Below are 16,325 nucleotides of genomic sequence, written 5' to 3'. Positions count from 1 at the left end.
ATACAGGGATTTGCTATCTGGGTGGTGACTCATCATCTTAGTGTCAATGCCATGAATATGCTGAGGTTTCATGGTCAAGAGAAGTTTCTGCAGATGGAGAAGCTTCGGCAGACAGACAAATTGGATTTTTTTTCTTCTTCTGTAATGATGGCCTTGCTATGAGTATATAATGAGAGGTCAGGGGAAATTAAATTCACAGTAGATGCCACAAAAATCTTTTTAAAATGTCTTCCATCTATAATCAGTAGCCGAAAGACAGAGCAGTAGCCATAACAGCTCAGCGTGGCAGTACTGTTCTGACCCAGCCCAAAGGCAAAATGCATTTTCCAATAAGCTCGAAGACAAGACTAACAATGGCTCATAGCTGGCAAGTACAATAGTCACCGAGAGCATGCCTGTGATGGTTTGGCTTGGGGGCAAAGCTAGAGAGCAGGACAGGGTAGCCAAAAGAGAATAGAATGAGATAGCAATAACAACAGTGGCAGAGTTAAGGAAACCCAAATGCATCTGAGTTTAAGAAGGTGGGGGACTAAATCAGAGAGAGAAATTACAGTGGAGAGGAACTCTCTTCGGTCTAACTAATTGCCTGCTTGTGCAGAGCATAGCCACTTTGTGGCAAGACCCATCTCTGACTCCTATTTTCTGGGCCAGGAGAGGCTGGGCATATGGAGAGATGCAGCCTCATCAGCAGTCCAGGAAAAGACAATGCCCTGGTTGCTTCTCTGGTGAGCATCATCCCTTGCTATAGCTAGATTTCAACCACAAGGGATTTTCAGTATGAAATTATGGAACCAGCACGACATTTACAAAGATTTTCATTGTCACTCTGGATTTTCTACCTCTTCTTCCCAATCCCTTTGTCTCTCTTGTCTGTTTAGATTATAAACTCTTCCGTGCAGGAACTGCTCTGATTCTATCTATGTTTGTACATTATCTACCACAATGGGGCCTTGGTCCCAGCTGGGGTCCCTAAAGTGCTACCTTAGCAATATAAATAACTTGTAATTTACTAAGTATGACGAACACTTCTGGCACTAGGAATCGGATAAATAATATTTTATGAATATTAACAGTGAGGGATTGCTCCCAAACTGCATTTGTTGCCGATGGGCTCAATTTCAAGAACAAACCAGCTGAAATGTGCACCTGTGTGAAATTACAGGGCATATCCAACATGAAGAGCAACAGAAATTAGAGCAGGAAAAGAGGTAAGTTATCTAGTTTGGCTTCCCCCTACCTAACTCACTGTTGCCTACTGTTCTCTAGTACTTTCATCTACTTCAGTTTTAAATGGTTTGTGGCAGAGGTTTAGGGACACTTGGAGCATGGGGTTGCAGCTCTGACCATCTTGGCTAATAACTGAAGGACATAAATCCACACCGTGTAGAGGTCAAGCATAGGAGTTTATTACACACAGAGCTGGTGGAGTGTTACCTTGCTTATTAGGCTCAGAGACACTGCTAATTTGATTACAATAGAATATATAGGTTTTTTATGGGCGGGGGAAAGTGATGAGGTAAGCAGTTCCACACCCCAGGATAGGTTTTGCAGCAAGACGAGATAAGCACATTAGCCAATTGTTAACAGGTTACATAATGTCTCAGCTCATGGTTTTAAGTTAGCAAGTTAACATTTAATTAATACTTTGATAAAATGTTATTAGTATAAAATATATATATTGAATTTTGATTTAGAGTGGAGCAACTTTTTTGATTGTCCGACAGGTACATTTTTAGGGGTTAAAGCAAAGAAACAGTGAAAGTATATGGTAATAAAGATTGTTTTTTGTGTGTCTAAAGGCAAGGTATTTGTTTCTTGGAAGGGAGGTTGAAGGATGCCATATCTTATACTGACATGCCAACTTTTCATTAACTCAAGGTTGGATCTGTGGGAAGAATGTCTCCCTACAGAAGAAACAAACACAATAGGAACAGGGATTCTTTGTTTAATCCGCAGCTCTGAATAAGACACAATTATTTAGTTCTTAGCTCCAACACCTGGCAATTTGCTGACCAGGTCTATCTTTAGCAAAGGCAATATTATCTGTTTACCTCAGCTTTCTTTTAGCTGATCGCTATTTGCTAGGCCTCTGGTCCCTTGACCATACTCTGGACTTTGGGTCTGGCACAGTCCATATACCAGGTTGTTATATAAAATGCGCATGGATTTTAACTCTTCATAGCCATTGATGGATCTATCCTCCATGAACTTATCTAGTTCTTCTCTGAACCCACTTATACGTTTGGCCTTAACATCCCCTTGCAATGAGTTCCACAGGCTGACTGTGCATTGTTTGAAGAAATACTTCTTTTCATTTGTTTTAAACCTGCTGCCTATTCATTTCACTGGGTGACCCCTAGTTCTTGCATTATGGGAAGGGGTAAATTACACGTCCCTATTTGCTTTCTCCGCACCAGTCATGAGTCTATAGGCCAGAGGTGGCCAAACCATGGCTCTCGAGCCACCTGTGGCTCCTTTCCAGTTAAAGTGCTGCTCACCGAGCCCCATTCTCCACCTACCAGACTGGGAGCAGGGAGCTTGAGGCTTCTGTCCTGTGGTGGGGTTAGGGGCTTCTGCCAGAGATAACTGGTGCCTGCTGAGAGTGGGAGGGACACAATTTAAAGGTTCACCCCCTCCCAACATCTCGAGCCACGTCCCTCCAGGAACGCCCCCCCCTTACTTTCAGAGGCCCCTCCTTGGAGCTTCGGGGTGTTAGCTGTGGCAAAAAGTTGGGCGCTGAAGGGAGGGGCCATTGCTTTAGCTTTGTGGGGAGAGGTAGCAGCTCCCAGCTCTTTGCTGCTGCCTCTCCCCATGGCCGCAGCTCCCAGCTTCCCGGCTCTAGCAGCTGCTGTGTAGGGAGGGGACCGGGCAGAACCATGTGTCTGAGCAGGGCCAGCAAATCCTGGCAAAAATCTGGGAGGGTCTCCCACACATCACCTCTGGTCAGTGTGTGTATGAGGGCGGGGTCTCAGGGCTTCAACCCTGAGAGCTGAACCCACGAGCCCCAGCAGGTGCGCTCTGGGTCTCGAACTAATGAAGATTGCCACGTGCAGCTCGGAGGGTCAGTAAGTTTGGCCACCCCAGCTATAGACATATCATATCCCCCCTTACTTGTCTCTTTTCTAAGCTGAACAGTCCCAATCTTTTCAATCGCCTCATATGGAAGCTGTTCTATACCTGTAAATCATTCTTGTTGTCCTTCTCTGTACCTTTTCCAATTCTATCTTCTCTTTTACTGATCCATGAGAGGACCTTCCCTCTTATCCCAGGGACTGCCTACTTTGCTTAAGAGCATGTGGCAAGGAACCTTGTCAAAGGTTTTCTGAAAATCCAAGTATACTATATCAACTGGATCACCCTTGTCCACATGTTTGTTGACACCCCCCACCACTACCACCAAGAATTCTAATAGATTGGTGAGGCATGATTTCCCTTTACAAAAGCCGTGTTGACTCTTCCCCAATATACCACATACATCTGTGTGTCTAATTCCATTCTTTTCTTCAGCTTCAACCAATCTGCCTCATACTGAAGTTGGTCTTACTGGCTTATAACTGCCAGGATCCCCTTGGCCTTTTTGAAAAAAAAAATCAATGAGCTATCCTCCAGTCATCTGATACAGAGGCTGATTTAAGTGATAGGTTACGTAGGTTAGTAGTTTTGCAGTTTCATATTTGAGTTCCTTCAGAACTCTTGGGTGAATCCCATCTGGTCCTGGTGACTTATTGCTGTTTAATTTATCAATTTGTTCCAAAGCCTCCTGTATGGAGATCTCAATCTGGGACAGTTCCTCAGACTTGTCACCTAAAAAGAATGTCACACCTGGGCCAATCTCCCTCACATCTTCTGCAGTGAAGACAGGTTAAAATAATTCATTTAGCTTCCCCACAAGGGCTGTGTCTTCCTTGAGTGCTCCTTTAGCACCTTGATTATCCAGTGACCCCACTGAATGTTTGGCAGGATTCCTGCTTCTGATGTACTTTAAAAACAACTCTATTAATTTTTGTGGTTTTTGCTAGTTGCTCTTTAAATTCTTTTTTTTGGCCTGCCTAATTGTACTTTTACATTTGACTTGCCAGAGCTTATGTTGCTTTCTATTTTCTATTTTCAGTAGGATTCGACTTCCAATTTTTAAAAGATGTCTTTGTCTCTAATTGCTCTTTTCACTTTGTTGTTCAGCCATGGTGACTTTTTTTCGGTCCCCTTAGATACAGCTAACTCTCCACCCCTAGCTCCCCTCGCACTTGAGTTTTTAAAAAGTTATGAATCCTTGGAAAGACTGAGATTCAGGGGATCTGGTTTCCATTACAAACTCTGCTGCCAATTCACTGTGTAATACTATGGTAAGTCATTGAAACATCCGGTGCCCTATCTGTAAATAGAGCTAATATATAAGATCAAATCTGTTTAAAAGGTGAACATGTGCCAACCATTACTACTCAGCTACCACTGATGTGGCCTATTCTAAATATAGCAGGAAACTGGTTGATCTGAAATACCTGGTATTTATACAGAGCAAACAAAATGCTAGCAACTTTATACTGTAGTAAATGATGGCGAATGGTGACATTTGTCTATATATAATTTTTTTTCTTGGGGAAAAAACAACAATGCAAATAAAACATGTCACACTATTTCTTCAATGCTTGAATGAGAGCAGTATTTTCCATTAGAAAGTCTTATAAAGCAGCAAAGAATCCTGTGGCACCTTATAGACTAACAGACGTTTTGGAGCATGAGCTTTCGTGGGTGAATACCCACTTCGTCGGATGCAAGTCTTATAAAGTTAGTCTCAGGTAATTTACTTTTCTTTGCTGATTACTGGTAAATTAGCTGGCAATAATCTTTGGATCCCGTCTTAAGTAGTTTCTTTCTTCTTTTACCCCCAAGGAGGCATATATACAATTCTGTATTTCTTGATAAGCTGGTCTTCTTCACAATCAACATCTTATTCCATTCTCCAACTACCTAAGTATTTCAGTTTTACAGTTGGCAAGTGCACCTCTTCTGAGTACAAGGAAGTCCAATATTTGTTGGCTTTTCATATCCCTTGAGTTTTCATTTGATGCATTAGTTTCTCAATACTGAGGGTCTCAAATTCTATGGTAGCAAGTAATAGCACTGGGGGGGAGAGGATGCTTCTGTTTTTCTGCTAGCTGGTGTAAGCCACATTGCTACTAATAACGAGGTTAAAGACCACATCATTAATTGGCAGAGTTAATAGAGATCACTAGTGGGGACTTAGGAATGCTACAACCTGTTAGCTTAGGAACCTGCCTCTTTCTCTGAGAAATCCTGGAACATCTCCACATGCAAAATTAGCAGCATGTCTCCATCAGCTCTGCTGTTTTACGATGCAAAGTTCAAAAGTTCTACTTGTGGCTCCTGCTGGTATTGGCTTGAAAACATACATGGATATGAATTTAAACCTTGATCTCCCAGACAGCAATGTGGGGGGGATTTCTGCTAAGATACCAGGCTGGTTTCAGTTTTAAAGTTGGTTTTGTTTTTTACAGATTTTCCCATTATTTTTATTTGAAATAAGAGAAGCTTATTAAAAGGCTTATTAAAAAGCTGTTTGGGTCTCACTATGACTAACTACTCAAAATGGGAGTTGGAATTTCTAGGAAAGCAGGAACAGCCTAATTCTTCTGTATCTTCTGCACACATAAAAATGGTTTTATAACAATATCTGAATCACTTTGCATTTATTTTCCAGTAAATTTATTTTGGGAATATAGCCCAAGTATAAAACTTTCTCATTTTAGTCAATAAAGACTATTACTTTTATTAGTTTAGCCTTATGAATCCTATAGCTCAACACTCAACCTCTATTTATTATTTGTAAGAGACATATATCATACTGGCTTATAACTGTAAATATTCTACTTACACAGGTCAGAGCACATCCTCTTTGTTTAAAATCTAAGCTGTGATGTTTTACATAAGTTTGTTTCCTTTCCAAGTTGAAAGGTCTTAGAGATAAATGTGTATGTATCCTAATTTTGTGAACCTTCCACAGAGCACAGCATGGAATGTTGATTCTTTGAAACCCCAGTCAACTAAATTCATCTTATTACTATACTCCGATCCCATTGTTATACTTCAAGACAAAGAACAAAGGGAGAAAAAACTACATGAAAGCATAAGCAGCAGGGTTTTGAATCTCAGTACATCCAGCAAATGAGAGAAAGGAGAAGGTTCTTGTGAATAGTTCCACTAAAAAATTGCTCTAACCATTTTTCCTGTCATAAGGCAGTGAAATTGTACTCATGATTATGTGTGTATATATAATGATATATATGTTTAGTTATAAATTCATATGATCACATAAGCAACCTTGGTAACGGTGGAGTAAACATTTTTATCATTTCATCTAATCCCATTTGCAGTATGGTTAGAGAGCTCAGGGATATAGATGTTTGACTCCTACTGTTCCTATAGCTTGCCGGGTGGAGTTGCACTGGTTCCTTTAGTCAAAGTGCAGATAACTATAAATAGAGGCACCTTTCAAAAGGAATAGACTAGTAGCCTTTTGTCCAGGCCAACATTCCCTCTCTCAACCAGGCAGACTTCACTGTATGCACGCTATTACGAAGCACGTGTGGGTTACTCAGCTCTCTCAGTTATTAACTTGTTTGCTTTGTGAAGTGCTTTGGTGCTCTTATGCTACCGCCATAAATTCTATTCCATTCTGCACCATGTCATTAGCCATCAGCGGGTTAAGATTTTTTACCACAAACCAACAGGAAAGGGTTTGTAGCTTTCAGATTGATGTCACACGTGAGTCATATAGAGTTACCGCAACATTTAGAGGTCAGAGCGGCTCAGTGGACTGGAGTGTATCCAATGCCAGGCCGTTCTGAAACACAGCTCAATTTAGATCCCGAACAAGGGACAAGAAATGGAACCGCTCTGCTACTCACTGAGCTTGAGGTACCACCAAAACCAGAGGGAAGGTTTTAGTCGCAATCAGATACTGATGACTTCCACAATTCAGCCTATTTTATGTAGAGCTGAAAGACAATCCAGTTCTGCTGTTCTCTGCTCTTGTTTTCTCCAATTTCATATGGGACAGGGGGGAGAAATCCGTCAGTGTTTTGTAGATGGAAACACTGGGAGAGTCAGATATTTTAACAATGATATCACCAGCACTGAGTAAATTCTCTGAAAGTCCAACAGAACAAATTGTGCTGCATCCATTGAACACCAAATGCCAGATCTCCATTTGCTTACAAAATTACTGGAGTAATCATGGCACTTAGTAGCCAGCTGCTAATTCATCAGGTATAAATATTTACCGAGACCCATTGAGACATTGGAGATTCTCCCAGCAGCAGGAGGGTCATCATAATTTCATAGGATTTATGAATATATTTTACCTTTTAAAAAGGAATTCATTTTGAGACACATTCTGTCCCATGGGCCATAAAAGAATAGGAATTAAGATACTGTCAGGACTTAGTTATTAAAAACCAGACCTGACTAGCTTAGCCAAATGACAACTCAGGGTGGAAGCAAGGAGAAGAGGGCCAGAATGACAATCATACAAATATCTAATGGTTGTAACCCACAGGAAGGGAGTTGTTGTTTAGGGTGATACCAGGGGATGCAACCTAGGAGTAATAGGAGGAAATTAAGTAAAGAGAAAATTAGGCCGAGTATGAGGAAAAACTGCCCTAATGGCAAGATCTATCAGAGCATGCAGTGGTCTCCCAAGGGAGGTGATGGAAGCTTCATTGCTCAAGATATTTAATATTCAGCAAATCACTGGAGCAGCCCCGCATTGGCAGAGGGATGTAGATGACTTAATAAGTAATTTTCATCTCTTATTTCTATGATTATTGATAGGCCAGGAGAGTATAGTACAAGTTCAAGCCAAAGGTTTGGGCAAGAAAGCCAGGAATAAATACCCAGCACAATACTCTCTTTACTTTTCCAATAGTATAAAAATGTCTGTTTTCCATTACAGAATTTCCTCAATATTGTCCCTAAAGAGATCAGCTGAAAACAGTGAATCCAAAGCAAAGAAAAAGTGACTAGCAATGTAACTTCATTGGGGTTTTGTTTTGGTTTATTGCTGACCCTTTTCTTGTCTCTAGCTATCTAGAGAGAAACTGTTCTCTCTTGCACACAAACTGGCTGGGGCTAAAAATACCAACTGTAGCTTCCATACAGCACATTATAAAACAACTATCCAAAATTATAACTTCAGATTTAAAAAACAAACAGAGATATGTGACCCGACTCATGTTTTTGCACTGTTCTCTGAAATAGATGAAAGGTCTCTGCACAAGAACACATGGATTTCAACAGAACTATTTTATTAATAAGCAGTGAAAAATAAAGATAGGACCCTAATGATAATGATGTCAGAAATATCCTCCTAGTTTGGACAAACAACTTTGAGCCCTTGAATTGTAAACTACCTGTTCTTTCAGATACTAATGTTATTTTGAATGAACAAATTTATGCTAAAACTCAAGGAACTCTAGGGGTTCCTGAACTGTCACACTATTGTTATGCAAATACTTGTGATAGTAATAAAATAATACTACTACTAACATACTGTCAATAGCAGCAAACAAAACTGGGTGCTTTTATTCAAAACTCAGGGTTTTTCAAGTATTTGCCCTGCTCTAGGCATGACTCCTGGGTCTATAACATGCAATTGGTGTTTAAGCAAAACTCCCCATTGACTTCAATGAAGAGGAGTTCTTAAAAGTCAAATGGCCTGGTATAGCTCATTATATGGGAAATGGGAAATTATATTAATTGGTCTCACATTACTGTCATGATTTGCTGCTTCTTTACAAAGCTAAAAAATTACATTGGATGCCCAAATCTGTTAGTATAGAAGCATTACAGAGAAGTTGCTTTAAGAAGATAACAGCAACCAATTAAGAGATCAGGGTAATGATCCATAATTTTACAGCTTTCATTTGTAAATACCTAAACAGCATTAAGAAGAGGCAGATTGTGCATCTGAAGTAGTGTTTCAACTGAGTAATATCCTGGTGAGGAGAAAAGTTTCAGGGGGATCCTTTCCTACGAAGAATGAGTGTAATTTGGCACAGTCTGGTGTACACCAAGCGTACTCTGGAGAGAGAAGTCTTCATGAAGCTGGCATAAACGTCATCCCAACTGCAATGGTTTAGTGTCCAGGTGACAATCTCTACACGAGGCAGGGATGGGACCACTAAATAACCTTTTAGTTTGGACAGCGCTGAAACAAATGATTTAAAAAGTCACAGAGTCTAAAACTTGGCCACTAAACTAAATCGTAAGTTTATGTTAATCACGAACTTTATTTGTTATTCCTCTTACAGCCATCTGTTTGACAAGTGCCTTTACAGAGAACGTTTGCTAGATGCAGGGTGTATTTTGTTCCAATTCCTTTAGAATATAAGCTAATACTTACATTACAATAGAACATGTGTGCTCTAGAATGTTACCCTGTCTCCCCACACCCCGTACAGAACCTATCCAGGAGAAAATTATGGGCCACACCTTCAGCTGGCATAGTGCGATGACCTCACTAATTGGCACCAGCTGAAGATTTGGCCTTCTATCTGGAAGAAAGGCTGCAATTCTGCAAGGCACTGAGGTCCCTTCAATACCTTTTGGCAACCAATGGTTGACTTCCATGAGTGGTAGCATTTTAATACCTCTCATGGCTGAGCCCCATAAGGACCTGAGGTGATTTGTGGAGTAAGGTATTATTCTGTATGAATAAGAGCATCATAGTCTGGCCCACAGAAAACACTCGCTGCTCAGATTGCTAACAAACCAATTAATCAGCCAGCTTTTCTGCCCTGGTTTTAACACCCAACTTTGCATATTACCTTGGATGGTGCTCAGTTTGACTCTGGTGGGACTTGAACCCACAACCTTTGAATGATTTTGCTCTGTCACCACACTAGAAGTCCAATGCACTAGCCATTATGCCACAGAGCCTCTTACAGTAAGCAGATATACCGCAATCACCTAGGTACAGTGTATTGAAAACTCCACTACAATGCATGACTCTACCATGGGCACTAAAACACAAACAATTTCAGTTAAGCAGCTGTAGCTGTTGTTATGCCACCAGGCCTCTCTAAGGAGAGCTGGGATTGAGACACCTTACACTGGTGTAACCCACAGACGTCCTGGGTGTGGTGCTCTGTCCCGTCTAGTGGCACCGTCTTGGGAGAGGGAGAGAAAGTAAGTCACAGACGTCCTGGGTGTGGTGCTCTGTCCCGTCTAGTGGCACCGTCTTGGGAGAGGGAGAGAAAGTAAGTCTGCTCAACAGCCAGCCGTTGATGCAGATGTGGCTCATACACTAAGCTTTGGAAGTCCCTGGTTCAATCCTGCCCACCAGCAATCAAGGTCTGTTGGCATTACACTGTCACTGCCAAATTGGTTTGCTAGTTTTTAACAAGAAGCAAAATGTCATTTTTCTGTTGCTGCTACAGCACCGATAGCCCTCTCTGGGCATTGATTACATTCCAACCTTATCATCATTTCATCTGGTTGCATATTTATTGGCAAGTGTGACCAGCAAGTTACATTTAAACTGGAATATTTTTTCCTTTTACCTGTTTAAAAAAATAGTGTGAAATGATTAGAGCACAGTTCAGGCAGGCGCCAAACCCCAGTAAATCTGGCAAATACTTATTTAAAATTGTGTAGGACGGTTTACCAAAAAACAATAAAAGGATCCGATTTAGTGATGGAAAAGGAACAGAAGTTAGTTTTGAATATTCCTGAAAGGCTTTTTTTTTTTTACTGATTCCAGACTCCAGGTCTGGGGGGATCTGGATATTTTCACTATCAAGTTATCACTCCACAGAATGTCAGCAAATTCTTGTACAAACATGATTTTTTTTGAAAAGCCACGTTTTATCACTTCTTTTACATAATCGTGAAAGATAGCGGCTCTAATCTGAATTGGGTTTAAAGGAGGTAAAGGGATGACAAAGTGCAGCTCGCACTTTGGAGAGGAGACCACATATTCTTTTTTTAATAGATTGGTTTTGTATTCAGTTTTGATCAAGTGATTTGTTTGTGATTAAACACACACATAGACACACATATATATTAAGGCACTTGAAATTGTTATTAAAACACCCACATTATATAAGTGAATTTGCATATAGCATAGCATGTGATATTCTGCATGTGTGTAAAAAATCTAGCTAAGTGTGTTGCAAGATCAGATCTTTCCCAGAATGTAATGAGGTTCAAGTGAAATGTCAGGACTTTATGGGCTAGAGAATGCTAACCCTCTGCAAGCAATTACTGCAGTTGCCAGGACTAAGTAAGTAACTACATGTGTGGGTGGTCAGTTCTAGTCATTTGCCCATGCAATCATTTTATTTATTTCTTTGAATTTACAAAACATAGGGGAAGGGTTCCCATCCCATATATTAATACACAAAATAATGCCATGAAATTGTTTGACTGAACAGTTTATTTGCCAAATGCCCCTTCGGTTGACCCAAAACTATTTGTGAATTTGCCATGAATTTGCTAAATATTCTCAAAAAAATTTGTGCTGCTATGTTCCTGAGATGGACAGACAAAGGGAAGTGATGGTGGGACCCACCTTAAAAAAGCTTTTATCCCAGTGGTTAGAGCACTCATCGGGGTTCAGATCCACTCTGGAGCAGGGATTTGAATCCAGTTCCTCTCCCACCTTCACGTGAGCAGGGCCGGTGCAACCATTTTGGTGACGTAGGCAGTCGCCTAGTGTGCTGGCATTGGGAGGGGGGAGCATCTTCTTCGTCAGCGACCGCGGTGGCCGGATCTTTGGCCGCCCTGGTCGCTGCCGGCATTTAGGCAGAGGGAGCTAGGGCAGGGGGTACGGGGAGGGCCTCCTACAGCAAGTGGGGGGGGGCAGCACGCAGGGGAACTCCCTGGCCCAGCTCATCCCTGCCCCGCCTCCTCCCGAGCACGCCATGGCTGCTTCACTTCTCCCGCCTCCCAGGCTTGCGGTGCCTAAGCTGATTGGCGCAGCAACCCTGGGAGACGGGAGAAGTGAAGCAGCCATGGCGTGCTCGGGAGGAGGCGGGGCAGGGGTGAGCTGGTTCACTTCTCCAGCCTCCCAGGCTTGCAGGCTTAGGCACTGCAAGCCTGGGAGGCGGGAGAAGTGAAGCGGCCATGGGGTGCTCGGGGTGCTCATGCACGGAGCAGGGGTGAGCTGGAGCGAGGGGGGTGCCTGAGGGTGGGGGGTGGGGAGCTGCTGCAAGGGGGGGCACCTCAGGGCAGAGGGGGGGGAAGTGCCGCTGGGGGGGCGCCTGGTAGAAGTTTCACCTAGGGCGCGAAACATCCTTGCACCGGCCCTGCATGTGAGTGCTCTAACCACTAGAATATTGGCATAGTGATGCTTTCAGTCTCTCCTGGTAGAACTGTTCCACTTTATATAAATAACTAAATATTCGCTGGAGGACAAGGACTTGAAAACCTGGCCCCATGCACAAGTGCTACTAAATGAACCATGCCAACAAATTGCTTGCAAATATTTCACCAAATCCTAGCAACCCGGTAACCCCACACCTGCCCTGAACGCTGACCACTAGTGCCGGTACGTTATGGTGAACTAGCTAGGATCTATTTTTATACAGTTTTCTACTAGCTGCAGCTTCTTCTTCAGTCCAAGTAGCAGGGGTGGGGCTGTTGTACAGAAGGATCCAAGGTCTATCCAAGGCCTGCTGTCACCCTGAAGCCCTGGATAAGCATGGGTGTGTTACATGATGTGTGTATTAACCCTGTCTTTGTCTGGCCACATCACCATTGTCCAGCAACCAGTTGGTGACAATACCCCACAAAATCATCCCATGCCTGTGACCAGCCCATTCACAAATGCTCAGCTGGAGGGTATTTTGAGATTTGTACCAACACCTTTTACTGCTAACCAAAAAGAGAAATGCACATGTTATTAAGGGAGCTCACCCCTTTAAAGGGGACAGTCATTGGCTCCATCCTGGAGATCCTACCTGAGAGCACATATTGGTATTGAATAATAAGTAACTTGTTTTGTTCATCTTCCATACCATTCACTGGGTTTGCTTTGGACTTCTCCATTCATTTGCAGTTGTTTTTCTCTCCCTCTCCCCTTTTATTAAGAAACTTTTAAGTGTCTAATTGAGTCTTCCAGTGGGGGTGTGTTTCTGGTTATTTTCTGAGGGCTTTGCAAAACAATATTCACGTTTGTTTCATTTCTTCCCTTTTTTGTGCGTTGCTATTTATAAGAATGATTAGTTTCTTATTTTGTTGGGTCTCCTCCCTCCTTTTCTCTCTGGTTTGTCCTATTCAGTCCAATGGGATAAATGAGAGGATAACGTAATTTATTATTAGTATTATTGGAGCCCTTTGGAGCCCTCAGAATTACAATATTTAATTAATAAAAAAAAAAGACAAAAAAGTGACATACATGATGATCATCAATACCACTTATTTATGCTTTTTGCTTAAAGTAAATCCTCAAAGAAGATTAAAACACATTTGAGATGATTTTCAGAACACAGGGGGTGAGATCGTGGCTCCAGTGAAGTCAACAGGATTTCATAATGGGACCAGGATTTCAGCTGTGAGTTTTACATAATATCTATTTTTGAGCCTGACATTTGACAGCGGACAGAAATGTGGCCTTCATCGCCAAGACTGTTCAGTTTTAGTAGGAACCCATTTTAGGGCCAGATTCAATAATAAAGACACATCTGGCCTCTGCAAGAATGAAGTCTAAACAAACTCGTGGAAACGTGATTTTCACTGCATTCAAGGTATAGAAATGCATGGGGATTCCCTGAATTCAGCTCACAAGTATTTTTGTTAACTGCAGTCCTCGGTTTTGTCTGCCATAAAAATGTATTTTTCTGATGCACTTCCATTGAGGTTCAGCACTCGGTCACCATGCAGAGAAATAAAGTAATGCAACATTTCCAAATTGACATCAAACAAAATTAACCTACCTTTTAAGTTTTAGAACTATGTACAGCACACAAGCACATTAACATCATGATGCCCTTTAAAGAGAGAACCTGCTTCATGCTGTCACACTCAAGAGATGACAATCCCAGCAGACAATGGCAAGTTTCAAGTAGGTAATCTAACTTAATCTTTCAAAAATGTCTCCAAATTACACAAGCAGAAAAAAAAAGTGCAGAGTGAGGAACCCCCTCCTTCAACGCACACACACTCACAAAATGACAAAATTAGGTGGGGGGATTCTTCAGAACAAGGCCTACATACCACAGGTAATAACCACCTTAAATCAAAAAGCCAAGTAAAACTTGCTAAGTAATGCATTTGGGATTAGGATTAAACAGGCTCCAATCACTAACAATGCGTCTGTTAGCAATCCAGAGATTTGGAACGACTAACCTAGGCATTGAGGGATAAAGTGCCTTCTATGTCTTGCGAAACGAATTAATGAAAGGAGGAAATGTCAAGAGGCACAAAAGGCATTTAACCAAAGGAGAATCACCTGTCAATTTCATCTTGATTACAACAGATCTTCTGATGATCCTGGCACAAAATCTTCTTCGGTTCCTTTTTAACCCCCACTTTCACCAAAAAAAAAAGAAGAAAAAACTGGACTGAATCCATTTTTTACTCACTAGATGTGTCTGAGACTTTGACAGATGCTGTTTAGACAGCCTGATTCAGTGGGTGGTCATGCAAGGAGACCATAGCTGTAGAGTTTATGGAAGGCGCCTGACATAAATGAACTGTTGAAGACCAATTGGAAGCCTCAGTGAAATCACAACATGTAAAATAGGGGTGGGTGGGGAGGCGTTCTCTTTTAAGCGACAGAGAGAAAGATATTTGGATGGAGTTTGTGAAAACTACAATGAACAGGGCTTTACAAAAGCCTATAGTCATTTGGGGAAAAAAAATCCTCCCCAATAAAGTAAACATTCATGTGCTGCATTTAAAAAAAATTAACAGATTTAAATCTTTTCTCTGCATCAAGTACAAGAAACAAACAAGTCTTTTCCCTGCTCCTGTCTAGTCTCATTAGGTAGAAAGCTAATATTTGAGAATTCATGCTCCAGTGAGGAACATTTGTGTGTGAAAAAAAGCCACCCCTACTGATTGGCCAGCCTCAGATGGAATAGGACAAATACATACTAGTTTTTAATGCATTTGGATTTATTTAGAGATGGGCACACACTGAAAAGAAAGTATCTGGATCCAGATTTCAATCGCATCAGCATTTGGCAATCTGGATTTTCTGGTTCAGGCAATCTCTAGTTACATGTGGCTTTTTCATTTATAAAATTCATATCCACTTCTGAACCCCCAAACTCTGGAGGCGAAGAGATTTGTGGGTTTGATTAAGGCTCATCACTGGTTTCGTTTTGGAAAAGTTTTATTTATTCAAAGAGAGTTCCATTTTCCTCTGAAAATAGAGCTCTGCCCATACTCTTATCCATTGTCATTGCTGGTAGCAATGGACTAACTACCAGTACTTATCTTGAAAGAGTTTGGCTAGACAAAAGATTTTTTCCTCATCTCCAAAGCTACTCTGTGCATTTTCTGATTTCTCAATGACCTCACAGGCCCTCCAACTGGCAGTTTTTTGTGCGTCTGATAGGGATACATGTGTCATCCCATTAATAACACTCACTAATGTGCAGGGAAAAAATGATCCAAAGCCATGAGATAGCAGGGAAAACAGTTGAGGGACAGAGAGGAGTAGAGATGGACCCAAGATACCAGGGGCATTAAGATCCTTGTTTATGGTCTCATCTCTAGAGGGAGGAAAAGGTGAAAGATGACTTGGCCAAGTAGATGGTTAAAAATATTAAAAATAAAATTAAATAATGTTATTTTTCCACAGGGCTTGTTGCATTTTTTTTCTTGCAAGTGTTTTCACTTTTCCCATCGGTATCGTTCACCAAACCAAACAGAGACCTTAATGCATTCAGAATAGCGAGAGCGGATTTTTTAACAAAACAAAAGCTTTTCTGAATGTTCCCATTTTGATGAAACTTTCCTCAGGACGGGGTTGGAATTTCTGGTCAAAACCAGAGAGATACCACCCATCCCGGAATAACCAGTAGCCCAAGGGCTCAGGCACTCAACCAACTCATGGGAGTCTCAAAGTTCCTGCTCCAGTTCATATTGAATTAGTTATATAAAAGTGAAACAGTTCCAACAGGAGAGACAGAGATCCCCACCCCAGAAGAGCCTGGTGGTTAGGACACTCACCAGGGATGTGGGAGAAAGGCAGAGAGAGAAGGGACTTGAAACTGCAAGTCCCACAGGCTAGCAGAATACCTTAACCTCTAAACTATTGGCTCAGCTCTCTCTCTGGCCTTTCACAAAAAAATTCA

General features: G+C 41.6%; 1 non-coding gene across 1 annotated transcript; it reads right to left on the bottom strand.

Moving 5' to 3' along the window:
* Window positions 1-9,863: 9,863 nt before the first annotated feature.
* On the bottom strand, window positions 9,864-9,957 carry TRNAR-UCU (transfer RNA arginine (anticodon UCU)). Its single transcript has 2 exons — window positions 9,921-9,957; window positions 9,864-9,899 (listed from the first exon to the last, which is right to left on the bottom strand). It is a non-coding gene; the product is annotated as a tRNA-Arg (tRNA).
* Between the last annotated feature and the right edge of the window lie 6,368 nt (window positions 9,958-16,325).

Source organism: Gopherus flavomarginatus, chromosome 14, assembly GCF_025201925.1.
Source record: "Gopherus flavomarginatus isolate rGopFla2 chromosome 14, rGopFla2.mat.asm, whole genome shotgun sequence".
Taxonomy (NCBI): Eukaryota; Metazoa; Chordata; order Testudines; family Testudinidae; genus Gopherus; species Gopherus flavomarginatus.
Note: the sequence above shows the minus strand (reverse complement) of the source record. Positions and strands in the feature narration are given on the sequence as shown.